The sequence below is a fragment of the Oreochromis niloticus genome, linkage group LG1, assembly GCF_001858045.2.
Source record: "Oreochromis niloticus isolate F11D_XX linkage group LG1, O_niloticus_UMD_NMBU, whole genome shotgun sequence".
NCBI lineage: Eukaryota > Metazoa > Chordata > Actinopteri > Cichliformes > Cichlidae > Oreochromis > Oreochromis niloticus.
This window is the reverse complement of record NC_031965.2, coordinates 8,147,148-8,161,875: the sequence shown is the minus strand read 5'-3', so window position 1 is coordinate 8,161,875 and position 14,728 is coordinate 8,147,148. Positions and strand designations below refer to the sequence as shown.

Below are 14,728 nucleotides of genomic sequence, written 5' to 3'. Positions count from 1 at the left end.
CTTTTTACTGCGGTCTTAAAACCACCTAAACGGACAGACAGTATCTCCCGATGATGATTTCTGGCAGTACGGAGAAGGCTTTCAAACAAATTGACATCTTACAACAAATAAATTTACGAGTTCGTGGCCTGTGCGTTTTATTATACATGTTTTCATTTATTTATAGACTTACTTGTTTTTCCTAATACTTTTTTTTCCACATCAGTTTAAAAATCCTGGCAACACCCATGCACAGCACTTCCAAACAGCCAAAAAATGTAAACATGGTTCCAAATTTCTTTCTTTCTCTCTCTCTCTCTCTCTCTCTCTCTGTCACCCACCCACACGCACAGTGGGCGTGTCGTTCTTCCAGCTGGAGTAAATAGAGGCGGCGCTGCAGCATGCGCTCGGACAGGGACACCGGCTGACACATGAGCGCTCCCTTCATCACTGCTCTGCTCCGCCCTGCGCCTTTGCGGACTCTGGGACGAGACACGGATTGTATGAGGTCGGTAGGTGTCTGCGGATTCTTTAACACCTCTCTCTCTGGGCGTGGGCGAGCTGTACATGGTGAGGTTGTGGTGAGGGGTTATGTGTTTGTTGGTCACGGCGATCCACAGGTGTGCAGGGAAAAGATGCGTGTGAATGTGTTTTAAGTGCGCTTATCGCGTGTTACTGAGGAGATCGCAGTTCACCAGGTGGACTCAGCAGCGGGTCCGGGCAGGTTTGCTGAACGTACGTCGCCCGTCCTGCCACGACTTGCGGGCAAAGCTAAGCGCTCCCGAACACTTGGTGCTGATTGGACCGTGCAGCATTCGGCACACGCCTGATAACTTGCCCACCAAACAGCCCGCATCAGCTGCGTGCAGCTGCAAACCGCAGGCTGAAACTGTGAGAGTACAAATGTGGCGAGTACCTTTCTGAACGCAGCCGGCTTAGAGCGGTCCTCTGTGGCGGCTGCGCCTTCAGATGCTGCCAGGAGCAGCTTTTCATTTGTGGGCAGCATCTATAAAATATAACCTGAGCTCAAGAGTGTGACAGTACATCTGTCTGAGAATGTTACAAGCTCAGCCACAAATAGAGCAAAAAAAAAAACCCAACAACAACAACAACAACAACAAAAACCTTGAGCACGTTTTATTCCCGCGCTGCTGTTCACCACCAGAGGAAGCAAGTGGAGTCTGCTCTCCACTCTGCTCCAACAGGTTAGTGACCATCATCCTACATAATCTCCGGGCGGTAGCTGAGTAGTAGTTCAAAGTTTAAAATTCTCAAACACACCACCCCAAGCTTCTGTCTATGCATCCGACTCAACAACTGTTTGTAACATTCTCTGTCAGACCACATTAATGGGTGAGACAAAAGAATGTGAGACAAATTGATGGGATGGTTGGATGCAATATTCCGCTACCACCTGCAGGTGGTGGTCATGCACATTTGCTAGCCATCATTGAGAAAACAAAACAAAACAAAAAAAGGGAGAAAAAAATTAGAGAAAAAATGTACTACCATCGACCAAACTGATGTGTAACACTAAGATTTTCTGCTGCTGGATTAGCAGGAGAAACGTGCAAAAGCCTTTCATGTGTGGAACTCCACAGCCAGCGCTAGCTGTAGTATAACTATAGTGAGTATAGCTAACCAGTTCTGAGTATTAAATTGAGTTTTTGTTTAACATAGAATGTATTGCATTAAGAAGTTAGATGACTTGGGTAAGTGTTTGATGTTATGGATATACACAAACGGCTTACAGAGATGGTGCACAGGTCAACACAAATTTGAGAGAAATGGAGTCATCTAAGCCAGGTGGTGCATAATTTCAGAGTAAGCTCAGATCTCAAAACCTAATGCAAATATCAATATGTAACTTTGTTTTTTAGTTGTTCCTAGTTAGCTCACAGTTGTTTAAAGCCTGTAACAAAATGAGATTAAACTAATTTCAGTTTAATACCATGTTAATGACACCACACTATTGCACTGTCTTCATGTCAGCATTTTGACATACAGATAATTATTACTTGAGCATGTGTCTGTACTGCCTTCTTTAAATCTTGATAAATGTTTCTGCTACAAAATGTGCAAGTCATTTGGAACCTGTGCTTGGCCTGATGGAGTGATGATGCTGCAGAGATGTCTGTGGCTCACCGCTGTCTTATTGTGGTGCTGTTCAACTTGCCATCATCATGGCATCCTCTCTGGACAACAATGAATTTGATATGGGACCACAATACATATACAAAACCACAGTTTACGTTCATATGTACAATGTGTAGCATTCTTGTCAAAATTATTTGGTTCTGAGTGGCCTGCTCTTACAAAAATGGTTATGCAACTAACTCAGACTGACTAAAGTGCTAGCAAGAAGAGACTCAGCCTGGGGAGGTTGTCAGAATATCAGCAGAGAATATGAAGGCGTGTAGAAAATCTTGAACATAAATGAGCTGAGTGGGAGAGATGAGTGCTGGGCTGTGCAGCTGGAGTTAGGAGTAAGGGTTACACGAGTGAAGGTGTAAGCCAGTGGAATTTCCTTTCATCTATAGCTGACTTGCAAATGTACAAGCTGTTGCAAGATCTGGTGTTTGTGTGTGTTTGTGTGTGTGTGTGTGTGTGTGTGTGTGTGTGTGTGTCAGTAAGAAGCTGTCAGAGAGCTCTTCTTATTATAGACTTGCATCACTTCTGAATCGGCAGCTGCTCTGATGTGTCTGATCCTCAGGGACTGGTCTGGGATCAGCTGCTGTGGCTTGGTCTATCAAAGACTAATATTTCATTGCATTGACGTTCTGTTGGGAAGGAGGAAGAAGTAATTTGGTTTAATCCACTGTTTTGTTTATTCCCACCACCAACTCACTTCTAACAGATACTTTGTGGTTTTGTACTATCTGACCAGCTTCTTTACTTTTGTTGTGATTATTGTGTTAAACTAGAGGTGTTTGTCACTTACATCAAAATGTAATTTAAGCCTCAAAGAACTGATACAGTTGTTCTTTGTTCAAGAAATGCTACTGCTTCTAGTTAAGGGGACACAGTGTGTGATGTGTTGAACTTAGGAGCATTGTCTGATAACTGTAGTGTTGCGTTGTTGGTACACTGTCACGGGTTAAAAAAAAAGGTTTTCTAAAGGGTCGTATTTACCCCAAACCACAGGTGAAAACATCTATAGGGTGAATCAAAAAGAATAATCTGTTTTCTTAAAGTAATGTACATGGAAACCTGTGGTAAATTTTAAAATACAAAACTTGAAATGTTTACAAGTGCTCAGTGACTTCCCCTCTGGACACTATTTGTTCCATACTGTGAGCATGTCTCGAGCCAGTGCTGTTGTTATGCTACCTGCTGCCAGCCACGTGAAACTTGCAAATCTCCCTCTCTAACAATACATGTTTTGATCATTACCAGTGAATGGCAGTAAATAACACATTGAAATCAATTTATTCTTTTTCATACACCCTGAATTTTTTTTGTTTTTTATTTTTGTTGTTCTTTTTCAGTATCACATCATTGTTATGTTGGAAAAACGAAGCCACTGCCAATCAGACACACGGTGGACTGAAACCTGACAGTACTTTTTCTGCCATCGATTCTGACAAGACCCCCCACACTGTGTAAAATGTAGCACCAGCTGTGACTGACCATTCTTTACAGATTGCTGTTGACACTCACTGTACCTCTTTCCTGACCTCCTCTATACATACTGACAAAGATTTGAGCCAAGAATCTTAAGATTGGATTTGTCACTCCATCAAACGTTTTGCATTTTCCGCTGGCACCATTTCTGTTGTGGCGTCGGCAAACAGTTGATGGATCAACTCAGTCAGGTGTTGTGCCAGGTATTTGCTGCATTGTTTTTCCTGCCCTGTTTCTTAAGAAGATGAATTTTGAATACTGTTCATTTGCTGTAGAACCATGCCAACATGTGCCAAGTTTGTAGGTAGTAGTTCTTTGGGAATCACCTTCTTAGTGCAACAGTACAATTTTAATGGCTGTCAAACTGCATTACTTTGGCATTTTTTCATAGATTCAGCTGAAGAATTTTAAACAAATTGTGTTTTTTGTGACAGGCTGCTAGCGACAAAGTGCTTAAAAATACAATTTAAAATTGGTTCTTTGCTAAATTGTTATGTGCCTTTTGTATTCTTCAGAGGTCAGTAATAAGTAGCAAAGGAACAACAAAAGACATTCCTCTGAAAATGTTTATGTACAAGGACTGGACTAAATATGAGTGAAGAGGCAGATTATGTTTAGAAAGACCTTCTGAAAGCCTACAGAACTTTTGTTAAAGATGACACTTAAAAAAGTACAAGACATTCAGGCTGAAATGAGGGGTAGCTCAAGTTCCTTTCCTAAAGTTTGTCAGTATTACCTGTATACAGCACACTGCTACAGTCGACATACTCAAATGTCAAATTTGGCTTTGTCAGCTCACAATTCATCCACCAAAAATATTCTTTCCTACTTTCATTCTCTTCTGCTTTTCTGAGAAAAACAATCTTGTCTTTGAAAAAGTTTGCTTTTCTCTCTTAGTTCATGGCTATTCCTGACTAAACTCTTGTTTGTGTTCAGAGGAAATTGCAAGCTTGGTGGTATAACCTGTACTTGACTTATAATGTATATAATGTAATGTTAAAGCATGTTTTCACCTTGCTCATGACGACACTTGTAGAAATGCAAATCCCACAGTGAGTTACAGATGTAGAGCTTAGGGACCTTTAAAAATGTTCATAGAGTTGTACTTGAACTAGTCTTAAGATCTCAGAATCTCATTTCTCATAGCAAGTGAGTAAGAAAACTTTACATACACACACACACATACAAATATGTCTGAAATCTCTGGCTTTTCTTGTATTATGTCTACTGTAAGCATTCCATTCCCAAAGTGAGGAACACAACTGTTGGCAGAGGAAAAAAAACATTTACTTTCCACACACACAGTCAACGACGTATAGTCAGTGGGAAGAACTGGCAAAGCGCTACTGCCGTGCATGACTGGGCCGGCAGCCAAAGGCCACAGTTTACTTGAGGAAACCATCAGCTTTTTAGCCTCAAGTGAAAGAGGAAAATTTTTCTCCCTTCCAGTCAGGCCTGTCAGCTGTACTTCTCTCTGCTTTCTCCTCTGGTATATTTTTAAGAAGAACGTTGTATTCATAAATGAAATGGCCAAGACAAAAGCTTTTGATGCTTTTTGTCTTTCTTTTTTTACCCTTGACCCTTCCATCATTTCTTAATTTGATGTGAAATTGTTTGGATTGGCTGCTTTCTTGTCTGGACTTTGTAGTCTGCAACAGAAGCTGGGTCAACCTGACTTAAAGCACCTCCACCCAGTCCATGTTCTTAATGATATGCAATGAGAAGCTTGCATGAACAACTGGGTATAAATTGATTCCAGGCATTGCCCTGGCATTGAAACAGACAGATATTTTGGCTTTGTGTGCAAGCCTGTTATTTTTGTGGATGTTGTGATCCAGACAGACAGAATACAGAGAGAGATCCACCTCAACCTGCGTGTGCATGCGCCTCTGCTGCTTAAAACGCACATACAGCAGCTACTTAAAAGCTCGTGCTGAAATTACACAACACACAAAAAACACACAAAAAGGGTGTATGCCACACCCTTTTTGTTTGGATCCCAGGAGCCCAATTTAGATCAAAGTACAGAGAAAAGGGTGTAGTGTAGCATACACCCAATGAAATTTTTGTTTATCCACTTTTTGAGTTGCAATATTCAATTTACCTTTGTTGACTACGAAAGGACTTCCAGGAGTTTCCAGAATATATCGGATACATATTGCCAGCATGTTGATAAAAGGCTGACAAGCAGATTATGTTGAACAACAAAGACTGTCCTGCTACAAACTAACACCTGCTCACCAGATGTGCACAGAACTATTATTTTAGCCATGAATTTATTAATGGCCCATTCAAGCTCTTTGCTATCCTTGGTGCTTTGCTATCTTGTAGAAATTCAATTTTGCGTTGTAATTAACACCAATTTATTCTGTTGCTCTCATGTAGTTATTGTGATTTTTCATTTACAGTCTAAATTCACTGAACTGAACGAGCTGCAACAGAACAAGGTGAAACATGCAGCGAGTGAGAGAGAAAGAAATGTACTGCCTGCTAGATCAATAATTTATGCTCCCTCACACTGAAGCTTTAAAGATGGTCATTAAAGCTTCAATGATAAAACCTTCAAATCCATCCGTGTATAAAAAAGAAAGGTCTCCCTCCACCCTGGGTGGTGGTTTGTTTGCCTTCCTCAGACTTTTGCCTTAGGGCTCTGTGCAGATTCTTAGCAATATCTGTGCATTCCTCCTAAAAGAGACCTGGGATGTTGAGCATAGAATCTGCTGGGGTGGGGTGGGATGGGTGTGGGGGTTACAGCTCCTGTTACCAGTGGGAGCACTTTGAACTTAACCATCCATCTGATTCAGGTGTTCCTTCAACCCTTGGTACTTGTCAGTTTTTCTTGTGTTCCTTCGTTCTGATATATCTGTCAGCTGTGATTTTCACATGTATAACAACTGTAGTCTTTTGTTCCTTGTCAGCCGACACTGGGTTTGATTGGTTAACCAGCAGGTACTTGTCAGTCTTCCTGATGGCTGCTCGCTCACTCACTAACTCTCACCTTCCTTCTTTCCATTGCTCTCAGAGTTTTGCGTGGAACTGCCTGTGTTGTGATGATTATGGTTTGGATTTTATTTCTGACTTCAAGCGCATGTCTTTTCTTCTTCTGATTTTTCACTGTGGTTGACGTCCTACCATCCTTGTCATGATTCCCCTTAGAGTGTATATAAAAATAAAACGCCTCACTAGACATAAAACTTAGTGGAAAATCGTGATTATGATTATTCTGCAGAAAAATGTTCTTCATCTGTGTCAAATTGATTAATATAACTGCTGCGTGAGATGAGAGTCATTTTAAATACTTTATATTTCATTCAATGTTCAGCATCATGTTAATAAATCATGTTTGCAGTGGCTTTCCTGTGAGGACTACATGTCTCTAAAAAATCTGCTTATGAGCTCAGAAGTATAGTATGAAAGTTTATATTAAAATATATTAACAAAAAATTCAGCTAATTTAAAAGGCTTGAGGAAAGTGTGATACGGTTCTGTCAGTTTCTTCGGATGGGTTTAAAATATGAATGAAATTTGAAGGTGGCGTGTTGGTAAAACGGCTGGTTAAAAGTGCTGCATTCAGACATTCTCTTACATGCTAACTTAAACGTACCGCTGAGCCTGAACTTGGTCAACTTGCCTATTTTATGGACGTGGTCAGAAGTGCCATCCCCTTTCAGAGCGTTCCTTGTTAGTGTACTAAAGGAGTTATTAACATGTGTAGAGAAGCAAGATGAAACTTATCTGTTATGATGCTAAATCTCTGAAGTTTTTGTACTTGCTAATTACTTGACGTGTATGAAGCACAGGCCATAACTTTGAACAAGCTGCTGGCCTCTCAGCTTGCCCATCTTCAGTCATTGTTAATTGGAGACAGACACACCCGTATAATAGAGAGAGCTACAGTCTTCAATGAGCACAAAATAAGCTGAGCTTTCAGTGACAATAGACAATTGTAGCCACAAAATAGCTATAATGTAAAGGATGAATTCAAACGGGCGAGGAGCTTCATGACAGTGCCTGTCTGAGATTAAAGGAAAGAGAGATTGCTTTACTTTAGTACGTTTTAATTTATTCCTATTTTTAGATTCCTCCCAACGGCTCACCACTGCCAGATTCACGGATGCATTATGATCTCTTACATCTTTTGATGTACTTACTCTATCTAAAACAGCTTTGACATAGACCTGAGAGACTCCCGCATTTTCATATTAGAGGATGCCTCCCTGCACCTGATGATGTGATTGTTTATCATAAAAGAATATCACCTTCACATCATCACCACCACATAAACACTAATCCTGTTTGTCTTTTCCAGCTGGTCCAGGCTTTAATTAATTAACTTTAATCTCCTCATATTCACCAGCAGCACCAACAGATTTAACTTCCTATGCTTTGTATTGCAAGAATTGATTAAAAATCTTTGTCTCATTTGTTGGTAGATTGTCATGTTGAAGGGACAGTAGGAATGTTTCACCCCAACCGGTCGCAGCAGATGGCCCCGCCCCTCCCTGAGCCTGGTTCTGCCGGAGGTTTCTTCCTGTTAAAAAGGAGTTTTTCCTTCCCACTGTCGCCAAAGTGCTTGCTCATAGGGGGTCATATGATTGTTGGGTTTTTCTCTGTACCTATGAAGCGCCTTGAGGCGACTTTTGTTGTGATTTGGCGCTATATAAATAAAATTGAATTGAATGTTTGCAGTATATTTGTGGAAGATTTTGTTGCAACCAATCCATTATTAAAACTTTAGCCAATAAACAAAAACAGGTTTATTCAGCTCTCCATCTTTGCCATGACCCAAAGCTGGCTAATCTACATGCGTATGTGTGCATGGCAGTGGACTAGTATGATTGAGGCAGTTGATTTTCACTCAACAACCTTTGTGATATAAAAAAAAATGTAATAATTAGTTATTATTAATCTCTGCCTTTTGCCCAGTGGCAGCTGGGATAGGCTCCTGCAAACCTGATTTGGATGGAGAGATGGTTGGATCCATCTGTACCAAATATAAGCATGCAATAGTTAATTAGCTACCCTATATCTTACACATTATTAACATCTTATGGACAGTGACAGTGTTGTCTTTTCATAGCTATTAGTAATTTATATTCCCTTATTGACCAAGCAAAGTCTCCGATCTCAAATAAACTTGTGGTAGAGTGAGGACAATATTTACAGCCATTTGTTTGGACATTTGTTTGTGGCTGCTAGTGGAGCTGGCTAACTTGCGTTTATTGATGATGTGACTGCTGGCAGAAGTAATAAGATGAGTTCTAAAGTGTACAGGGCTATGTTTTCTGCTCACATTCAGAAAATTGGGCAGTTGGGAGCCACTTCGTATACTTTTCTATCTCACAAAGACCCACACACAAGAAGAAACTGAATGTATGGGCAGTAAAAGCTTGAGAGTATTTAATGGGAGAAAATGCAGCATTTATAATGTAATGAATTCCAGACTTCAGCTAGTCATTGACTGCAAAAGATTTTTATCCAAGTATTAACAATATTCTTTACAATTTAAATTATGCTAGTTTGTCCATTTAATGTTGAGGCTTTGAAAATGGAGGTCTATTTGTAAAACTTGCTGTATTGCAAAACAGGTAATTCAGTACTTAAACTTCCTAAACTAAAGCTGAAAGTTTTGTGGTGCATAGAGGCTAAATTACAAAATTACACATAAAATGATAATTTGAGGAATGATACACAGTTTAAAAATCTCATTTTAAATGAACAATCCAGATTGAAAGGAATGTTTTCCAAATATTATTAGATTTTATTGGCAATGTAGATCTGAATTACTCAACTCAGCTACAAGTCCTAATATGGGTCAGATATCAGGTGAGTTGTGCTTTGACCCATATGGAACCTGGCTCATGATTTTTGAGCTGTGCCCAGCCCACACAATATTCTAGTGCTGCAACTGTGTTACAGCAATGTTAATTAAATTTTTTTGTACTAATGTGATTTTATCAAATTTTATCAAGAAATATATGGGACTATTAAAGGTAATTTGTTCTCTACATTTTTGTGTTTTAAACACAGAAATGTCGATTCTGCAGTTTCAGGAAAAAGGAGATGTTGAGAAACAGACGCTTCCCACATTGTATCTCAAAAACTGGGCAAATAGATGCTCAGCGAGCAGCAAGGCATAGTAGAGATATTTCTGAGGGTACTGAGAGAATCTATTTTCTTTACTGTTGTGTGAATTGTTAGTTCAAACATGCTCTTAGTCACAGCAGTAGTATTTTGTATTCATAAGACCCACCAGATGTTGGAAGACGAACTGAAAATCTTCCTCTGTCTACAGGTCGTCCACACAGTGTGTGTCTGTGTGTGTATGATTTCCCTCCTAGGGTGAAGGGAATGACAGGGACAGATTTTTTTTTTTTAGATTGCGGCACAAAAAGTGCAGCATGTATCTACCTCTGCAATTTCCTGTCAAAGTACTAGTATTACAGTTGGAACATGCTGAAGTTTAGCCCAGAAATACATACTGGTAGATCTAAATAACAAATATGTGAAAAGGGCATCAGGGTTTGTCGATACCAGGAATATAATGGTGTCATTGTTTAATTCCACTGCAGATGGGAGGTAAAAAGCATATTATTTTCTTTTCACGTCTTTCTGTGGTAGATTTTAATTACCTTCTATTTTTCTGATGAAAGCATCTGCTTATTTAAAAGCCAATAGACGACCAGAAGATAATGCCTGGCTAATGACAACCTGCCACGTACAGATTTTCATCAATAATCTGATGCAGTTAAATGGAAACCTGTATGTTTCAAGCTCATAATTCACTGTGATGTCAAATCGATGGCTCTAATGTATGCAGTCTGACATGGGTGGTTATGTGTGAAATTGAAAGTGTCTATCTGTCTTGAAAAGAATTCAGGGATTGGCTATAATACTGCTATGTGTGAAAGCAGCGGCAACACCTCATGTCATCATAGCCCCAACTCAGGGCTCAAAAAGGAAGGAGGATAGATGGATGGATGTGTGATTGCAGTTATAACTGCAATCACACATCCATCCATCTATCTTCTTCTGGGGCCGGATTGTGGGTTGCTTAGGCATTAGTCTGGGCTGGTCTGGGCCTCTCTGCTCAGACTGCTGCATAAGCAGAGAGGCCCAGATCTCCCTCTCCCCGACCACCTCCTCCACCTTATCCAGGGGAAAACCAAGCGCTACCAGGCCAGCCAAGAGATATAATCTCTTGAGCGTGTCCTGGGTCTGCCCCGGGGACTCATCCCGGTGGGACATGGCTATTTTTGATGTGGAGGAGAAGCAGCTCAACTTGGAGCCCCACATCCAATTACTGAATGTTACATCTCCTCGAGATCCCAGACGAGCCCCCACTTGTGTTACATCTCCTCGAGGGCAGGAGGGGATAACACAACAACTCTGGAAACCCAGTACAGGTGTTATAAAAAAGTTTAATGGCAGCATTCTCACAAAATAAATAACCCAAATTCAAACAACAAATGTGGGGGAGAAACACTGAACTCCTCACCATATCTCTGAAAGGCCAGCCACCCTACGGAGAAAGCTTATTTCCACTGCTTGTATCCACGATCTCGTTCTTTCAGACACTACCCAAAGATCATGACCATAGGTGAGGGTGTGGACGTAGATCAGCTGGTAAATTGAGAGCTCCATTTTTTTCTCAGCTCTCTTTTCACCAAGATGGACCGGTACAGTGTCCAGATCACAGTATATGCAGCACCAACCTGCTGTCGATCTTCACGCAACACTGTAGAGGTGTGTCATCCAAGACAGCCCTATAACATCTAAAGCCTTCAGGAATTCAGGGTAAACCTCATCCACCCCAATGTCCCTGCCATAAAGGAGTATTTGTTTAACTGCCTCGTTTACCTCAACCCCGGTGATTGATGAGTCGTCCCCTCATGCCCAGACTCTGCTTTCTCTATGAAAGACGTGTCAGTGGGATTAGGAAGGTTCTCAAAGTTTTCCTTCCACCACTAAACAATATCTGCGCTCAAAGTCACAGTGCAGGTAGAGCACCACTTTCTCCCCCAAGTCCCCTGACGGTTTACCAGAATCTCTTCGAGGCAGTCTTCAAGTCTTTTCCATGGCCTCTCCGAGCTCCTCCCATACTGAGTTTTTGCTTCAGCCACTGCCCGAGCCACTTCCGCTTGGCCTGTCAGTACCTATCAGCTGCTTCCGAAGTCCCACAACCTAACCAAGGCTTCTAGGACTCCTTCTTTAGCCTGATGGTTCCCTTTACCTCCGGTGTCCACCATCTGGTTCGGGGATACCAACACAACAGGCACCAACCACCTTGCAGTCGCAGCCCAGTGCAGCAGCGTCAGCATTGGAGGTGCTGAACATGGTCCATTCAAATTCAGTGTCCTCAATCTCCCTCGGAATGCTGTTGAAGCTCTGTCCAAGGTGGGAGTTGAAGATCTCGTGCACTTTTATTTCCAGTGCTCATATACTTTTAGGCGCCCCAAGTCATCCAGCATTCTCCCTCACCAACTTATCCAATTCACCACCAGGTGGTGATCAGTTGGGAAATGGTAAATGGACTGATAATAATAATAGATTGCATTTATATAGCGCTTTTCAAGGCACCCAAAGCGCTTTACAATTCCACTATTCATTCACTCTCACATTCACACACTGGTGTAGGCAAGCTACAGTCGTAACCACAGCTGCCCTGGGGCAGACTGACAGAAGCGAGGCTGCCATATCGCGCCATCGGCCCCTCTGGCCAACACCAGTAGGCGGTAGGGTAAAGTGTCTTGCCCAGGGACACAACGACCAGGATAGAGAGCCCAGGGATCGAACCGGCAACCTTCCGGTTACAGATGCGCTTCCCAACTCCCTGAGCGACTGATAGCACCTTTCTACTCTCCCGGCATACAACATGCCACATTCACCAAATCCCACCTGTTCTCACAAGTACTTTCTCTAAATGGTGTGCTTTCTAACTACATTCACACACATTCACACTCTGATGGATGCATCAGAGAGCAACTTGGGGTTAGTACTTTGCCCAAGGATACTTGACATGCAGACTGGAGGAGCCAGGGATCGAACCACCAACCCTCCGATCAGTAGGTGAGCTACAGCGACCCCCAACTGATCAGCACCTTTCTTCACCCGAGTGTCCAGAACATACAGCTGCAGATCTGATGATATGATTACAAAATCGATCAGGGTGTCCTGGCGCCACGTGGACTTTTGGACACAATAGGCTGAAGATGGCTCTTCAACATCCAGTGAATTTAGAAAGGGGACCTGCCACCAAGGAGGTGTTTAACTACATTAGTGAGCTCACTCAATAGATGCACGAGTCAATTTCCCTTGTCTCCAGAGTCTGCTTCTTCTACAGAAGAGTTGAGAAAGGGAGTGAGGAGATCCTCAAAGTAGTCCTTCCATCCCCTGGCTATATCTTCGGTTAAAGTACGCAGCACCCTGACACTATACACCATGTGAGTAAAGCACCCCCTTCCCCTCCTGAGTTGGCTGATGGTTTGCCTTTAAGCCGTTTGCTTAAAGGACAACCAGAAAGTCTTCCATGTTCCAAGGCCACATCAAACTTCTCCCACACCCGAGGTTTTGTTTCGCTACTGCCAGAGCTACACTCTGCTTGATCTGCCGTTGCATGTCAGCTGCTACGGAGTCTCACAAGCTAATCAACCCCGACAGGACTCAGCTTGATGGCTTCCTTTACCTCCAGTGTCCATCATCTGATTTAGGTATTACCAACTCGGGTGTCCTGTTACCATGTGTACATATGAACACGCTTATGTTCAAATATAAGTTTGTTATGGACAGACTGTGATTAGCATAGAAGTCTAATAACAGAACACTACTTGGGTTCAGACTGGGCACTCCATTCCTCCCAATTGTTTTTTACTATTTTTACTAATTTTTAGTATCAGGCTAGGGGTAGCAGTATTTTGATATACTATCACATTCAAAGAAAATTAAACATGTATTGGCATTCATTACCAACCCGTGATTACCACAAATATGCAAGATTTCAGTAAAATTAAAAAGAGAAATACTGAGAAAGAGGAAGGTGCTGGAAGTGTTGGCAACATAATGTATAGGCGCTGTACTACTGTGCTGTGATGCTGCATGTGAATTCACTAATGCTTTCTACTGCCTATGATAGCACTGGTGAACACTGGACAATAAAGCAAATCAGAAATGGGGGGTGCAGCTATCAGTGATTTTAGTAATCGAGTGATCTATCAAAGGGCAGCATGGTGGCATGGTGCTTAGCACTGTTGCTTCACAGCAAGAAGGTCCTGAATTCAATTCCACCTTTCTGTATGGAGTTTGCATGTTCTCTCATTGTTTGGGTGGGTGCTCTGGCTTCCTCCCACAGTGCAAAGAGATGCAGTTAGTGGGGATAGGTTAATTGAAAACTCTGGTTGTCTGTGTTAATGTGTTAGCAGTGAGGCAGACTGGCGATCTGTCCAGGGTGTACCCTGCCTCTCGCCCTAAGACAGCTGGGATAGGCTCCAGCCCACCCGCGGCCCTGAAAAAGGATAAGCGGAAGTGGATGGAGTAATCTATCAATTATGCCACTGATTAATCAAGTAATTAGATAAGAAATATTTTTGTCTTATTAATGGTAAATGGCCTGTATTTATATAGCACCTTCTAGTCCCTAAGGACCCCAAAGCGCTTTACATATCCAGTCATTCACCCATTCACACACTGGTGATGGCAAGCTACGTTGTAGCCACAGCCACCCTGGGGCGCACTGACAGAGGCGAGGCTGCCGGACACTGGCGCCACCGGGCCCTCTGACCACCACCAGTAGGCAACGGGTGAAGTGTCTTGCCCAAGGACACAACGACCGAGACTGTCCGAGCCGGGGCTCGAACCGGCAACCTTCCGATTACAAGGCGAACTCCCAACTCTTGAGCCACGATCGCCAATGAGCAATAATAAATATTCAAAACAGAAAAAACTTTCCTGTCTTTGAGAATGAACTGCTAATTGGTTTCCATTTTAGAAATTGCAATTTTTAAAATTTGAACTGCATACTGTGTCTGTCAGAAAAACCAAGTAATCCCTTTGATTTTATGCATATGGCATATTGAAATGTAGATTTTTAAAGGAATCATTTTCTTAAATGCAAAAACATATACATAAT

General features: G+C 42.0%; 1 protein-coding gene across 3 annotated transcripts in view; it reads left to right on the top strand.

The window, feature by feature from the left end:
* Positions 1-347: 347 nt before the first annotated feature.
* The window catches only part of cemip (cell migration inducing hyaluronidase 1), a 180,920-nt gene continuing 166,539 nt past the window's right edge, over positions 348-14,728 (top strand). Inside the window, exon 1 of one of the 3 annotated variants that reach the window (XM_019347682.2) lies at positions 348-487. The gene's annotated coding sequence lies outside the window, so the exon portion shown is untranslated. Of the gene's footprint in view, positions 492-14,728 lie in introns of all 3 variants that reach the window. The other 2 variants (XM_019347709.2, XM_019347757.2) reach the window with 2 other exon arrangements.